Source organism: Orycteropus afer, unplaced genomic scaffold (assembly GCF_000298275.1).
Source record: "Orycteropus afer afer isolate SDZICR_OR568_19922 unplaced genomic scaffold, OryAfe1.0 scaffold00396, whole genome shotgun sequence".
In the NCBI taxonomy this organism is placed as follows: Eukaryota; Metazoa; Chordata; class Mammalia; order Tubulidentata; family Orycteropodidae; genus Orycteropus; species Orycteropus afer.
In genome coordinates, this window is record NW_006921983.1 from 238,903 (window position 1) to 243,942 (window position 5,040).

Genomic DNA, 5,040 nt, shown 5'->3' on the forward strand with positions numbered 1-5,040 from the left:
TATTTTATTCCAACCTTTGGTTTTTAGTCTATTTCTGTCTTTGTGTCTAAAGTATGACTCTTAAAACAGCATATTGATGAGTCATGATTTCTTATCTATTCTGTAACTCTCTGTCTCTTGATTGGTGTATTTAATCTATCTACATTCAGTGTGATTATCAATACATATGAGTTTGTTGCTGTCATTTTATGTGGTTTTTTTTTTTTTTATTGGTGCTGCTGATTTATTTTTTCCATGTAATTTTCTGTGTAGAGCTAATTTTGTTTATGAATTTTACTCATTTTTTTATTGTTATTGTCTATCTTTCTTCTTTTTTATTTTGATGAGAGATTTTATTTATTTTCTTTGAGGTTACCCTCTGATTTATTATTTTCTTCCCAAGTTTAAAGCAGTCTCTTCTATCTTGAAAATTGTCTTGACTTCCTTTTCTTTTGGAAGTTCTGTACCTATACTATTTGTTCCCTTTTTTGATTTGTAGTTGTCCTCATTTACCAACTGTCTCTCATTATGTATTTACAGTCTTGTAAGATTATTATACTTTGGAAACTTGGCCTAGTTTCTGGGTCATGTTGTCATGTGTGTTTAACATTGGTTGTTGTCTGCTGTTGTTGGCTCTCTGTCCAAAGGACTCCATTTAGCATCTCTTGTAAGATTTGTCTGGTTTTTACAAATTCCCTTAATTTCTCTTTATCTAGAAATGTCTGAATTTCACCATCGTATTTGAGGGACAATTTTATTGGGTATATAATTCTTGGTTGGGATATTTTTCTTTCAGGGTTTTATATACACCATCCCATTGCTTTCTTGCCTGCATGGTTTCTGCTGAGAAATCCGAGCTTAGTTTTATTGGCTTCCTTTGCAGGTAACTTTTCATTTTTCCTGTGCTGCTTTCAGGATTCTTTCTTTATCTTTGGTTTTAGAGGTTTGATTATGATATATCTTGGTGATTTTATCTTGGGGTGTATCCTGTTTGAGGTTCCTTGAACTTCTTGAATGCATATCTTCTCATCTTGCATCATAATGGGAATGTTTTCTTACAGCAAATCTTTTGACAGTTTTCTCTGTGGTTTGATCTCTTCCTGTTCTTGAATTCTGATTGCACAGTTATTCCTCTTGATGGTCTCCTACATAAATCTTAGGCTTTTTAAAGAAAAAAAAATATATATTTTTTTTCTGATTGTTCCCTTAAGAAAGTAGTATTGGGAGATTTGTCTTCACACTCACTAATTTTGCCTTCCATTAACTTGATTCTACTCCTTTGCCATTTTAATGTGTTATCTATTTCTAAAATCTTAAAGTTTATCTTCTGGAATTCTATTTGCTGCTTTTTGTGCAGTTCTAATATTCAGTTTTTTCTTACAATATTTTCCTAAGTTGTTCTAGAGTTTTGTCTGTGTCTTCCTTAGTTTTGTTAGTGTTTTCCTTGATATAGCCAGTGTTTTCCTTGATCTGTCTTTCAATCCCTTGATGACACCTAAATTTAATTCTTTAAAATTCCTTATCAAGTTTTCCAATGCCACTTCTTTCTCAGGGAGGTTTTCTGGCTCTGTATTCTGGTGCTTTATTTTATTTTATTTTTTTTTTACTTCATCTGCTTCTTTATGTGACCTGAGATTGTCAGTTGTCTCTGAGACATAGTGTTGTCATTGTATTTATATTTAATTGATCATTGTATGTTGGTATCATTTTCCATGTTTCTCTTTTTCTGATTTATTTTGTTTTGATATCTCTGAACAAGTAGAGCTAGTGTGCTACTCCCTTTGCTAGCTTGGCAGCACTTAAATGCTGACCTCCTGTCTCTGAGTGAGTGTGATAGAGGATTAGAACATTTCAGCAGATCTCTGTTAACTGTTTTTGTAGTGCAGTTGATAGAAGGTTGGGCTGATATTGGCCACCATGTAATCCTTGATCCATTGGTGCAAAATCAGGTGGTGGCCCTCACCCACTGGGGGGGGTCATGCAGGTACACTTACAGTGTCCCACCCAATAAGCAAATATATACATATATGTGTGTGTATATATATATATATATATACACACACACACATATATATATGTATATGTATGTATGTATGTATATATATATATATATATATATATATATATATATATATATATAAAACAAGAGAAAAAAATGGCATAAACAAACAGCAACAACTTACAAAAGAAAAAAACACTAAATGAAAATAAAATGGATAAAAATACAACAGAAAGAGAAAGAGAAAGGGAAAAAAATCTAGGGTGGGAGAAAAGAAAAGGGAAAGAGAATAGTAAAAGGAATATAAGAGAAATGTAAAAGGAAAAACAAGGGATGGAAAGAATGAAAAGAGAAAAAGAAGAAAATTTAAAAAATGAGCAAACCAGAAAAAGAAAATAAATGAAAAAACAAGAATCTGGGAAGGGGCAATAAAAAAGAAATTAAGGAGGAAAAAATTATATTAAACAAACAAAAACAACACTGGGCATGGGGGGAGGGGAATGGCTTCTGTGTTGTGTTCCTGCTGGCCAAGCAGTCATAGAGAAACAGAACACTTGGTCCTGATACTAGTTCCTGACTACCCAGAATGCACCTAGGGCAAGGTGCTTTGTCCCCAATGAGTTCCTTCTGTCCTATAAGCTGTCTGAGGGCAGGGCCTAGACCTGGAAAAATTTCCTGCTGGCCCAAATGGTGGCTGAGAGCAAGGTATCTCGTTTCAGAATTAATTTATGCTAGTTCAAAAAGCAGCTGGGGACAGGGTATCTTGTCTCAGAAAAAGTTCCTACTGTCACAAAAGGCAGCTTGGCACAGGCCCCTGCTCCCAGTAAAAGTTCCTGCCATCTTAAAAGGGGGCTTCATGTAGGGTGCCTAGGCCCAGTGAAAGTTCCTGCCAACCCAAAAGGCAGCTGGGTGCAGGGTGGCTGATCTCAGAACTATTTCATATCTATCCAGAAGACAACTGGGAGCAAGGTGTCTGATCCCAGATGAGTTCCTGCAGACTCAGAATGTGTCAGGGGGAAAAGCTCCTGGACACAGAAAAAATTCCTGCTGGTTCAAAAGGTGATTGGGAGGAAAGCACCTGGTTGTAGAGGGAGTCCTATCAGCTCAAAAACAGATATGGGCAGGGCATCTGGTCCAGGCAAAATTCTCTTGTCTCATAAGGTAACAGGGTACAGGGTCCATTTCCCAAAAAAAAGTTCCTATGTTTCAAAAGTCAGCTGGAGGTAGGGTACCTGTTCTCAGCAAAAGTTCCTACTGACCGAAAAAAAAAATGTGTCTGGGAACAGATTGCCTAGTCCTGAGATCAGTTTCTGCCTGTTCAGAAGGCAGCTGCTGGTAGGGCACCCAGTCCAAGATGGATTTCCAGCCAGTCCAGAAGGTGGATGGGGTTGGGGGTGGTCACTCCTCCATTCACCATGATGGTGCAGGGTACAAGGGGAATATCTCACCCTTTTGGTCATCAGCTACCAGTGTGGTTGCCCATGCAGTCCTTGGCAAGCAAAGGCAATTATCAGGTTGCTGCCCAGATCAGAATGCTGCTTACAAATATTCAAAATGCCAGCCAACAGTCCACAGCTCTGTTTGTCTCTTTGTTTGCTATATTCATTCAGTTTCTATTGCTAGTCAGTATTTAATCCACTTCTTTATCCTTCCTTTGAAGTTCAGTGTTTCAATATTATCTTATGTGTCTGTTTCAGCTGATTTCTCATTTCATTCTTGAAGATGGTCTTTGTAGCTTGTCTGCCTATTCCATCACCTTGCTGGAAGTCTTTTTAATGGACAATTAGATATACTGCTGAAGAGGCAAAGAGGCCACATCTTCTGACCTCCTCTAACTGCACAAGAGGAAGACAGAATCACCATCAGTAGCCCAAGGCCTATTCCTGAGAGGCCAGACATGCTGCCTTCCTCCAGCCCTTTCACCAACCCTGACACCAACCGTTCCTCCTCCAACACTCACCAACTTTCTGCTGGGTTTGATAATTCACTTCAGTGACCATATAGAACTCACAGATTATGGGGTTTGTTAGGAAAGCACCAGGCTACAATTCAAATTTAGAAAAAAAATGCTCAGTCTCTCTCAGCCCACTGTCTTAGAGCCAACAGTCTCTCACAGTCTCTCTCCCAGCAGTGCATGTCTCTCGGTGTCTCTCTCAGCAATGCATGTTTCTTGCAACTCTTTCCCAGTAGCATGTGTCTTTCAGGAACATGTTTCTCTCAGCAGCACATCCTTCTCAGCCAGCAGTCAGAGAGAGACTTCTTCTGCCTCTAGGAGGCCTCCTTTTGAGCCTGGCAGAGTGGCCAAACAAACCAATCATAACATCAGAATTCTAGGGACCTGAGAGAGTGAACTTCCCAGAACATTGCTTTGTGCCACTCTCAACAGAAATACCCCAGTGGATGGATAACTTTTACAATCAGGAGTTCCTCAGTCGATCACAGCAAATTTCACCACAGAGTTTACAAAGACTTATGGCTAGAAAAGCCATAACAGATAATTTACTACACCACATATACCATTTGTTTTTATTTGTTTGGAGTTTAGTTTGTTTTTGCTATTATCAGCGATATTGTAGTGAGCATTCTAGTTCACATCTTATCACACATAGAGAAGAATTCTTTAGGATATATACATAGAAGTGGAATTGCTAGCTAACGGAAAGAATATTTCTATTGAACCTCATTAATCCATTGCTGTTCAGTTGATTTTGACTCATAGTGACCCTAAAGAACAGAGTAGAATTACTCCATGGGGTTCCAAAGACTAAATTTTTACAGGCACATACTGTCACATCTTTCTTCCACAGAGAGGCTGGGGGGTTCAAACTGCTGACATTTTAGTTAGCAGTTGAGCACTTAACCATTGCACTAGCAGTACTCCTTCAAAGTTTTTAGATATTCCTAAATTACTCACCGGGAGCTCTGGTAGCATAGTGGCTAAGGCACTTGACTGCTAACCAGAAGGCAGGCGGTTCAAACCCGCCAGCCACTCCTCGGAAGGAAGGTTGGGCAATCCTACTTCCGTAGTGATACTGCCTCGGAAACCCAAGGAGGGGTCGCTA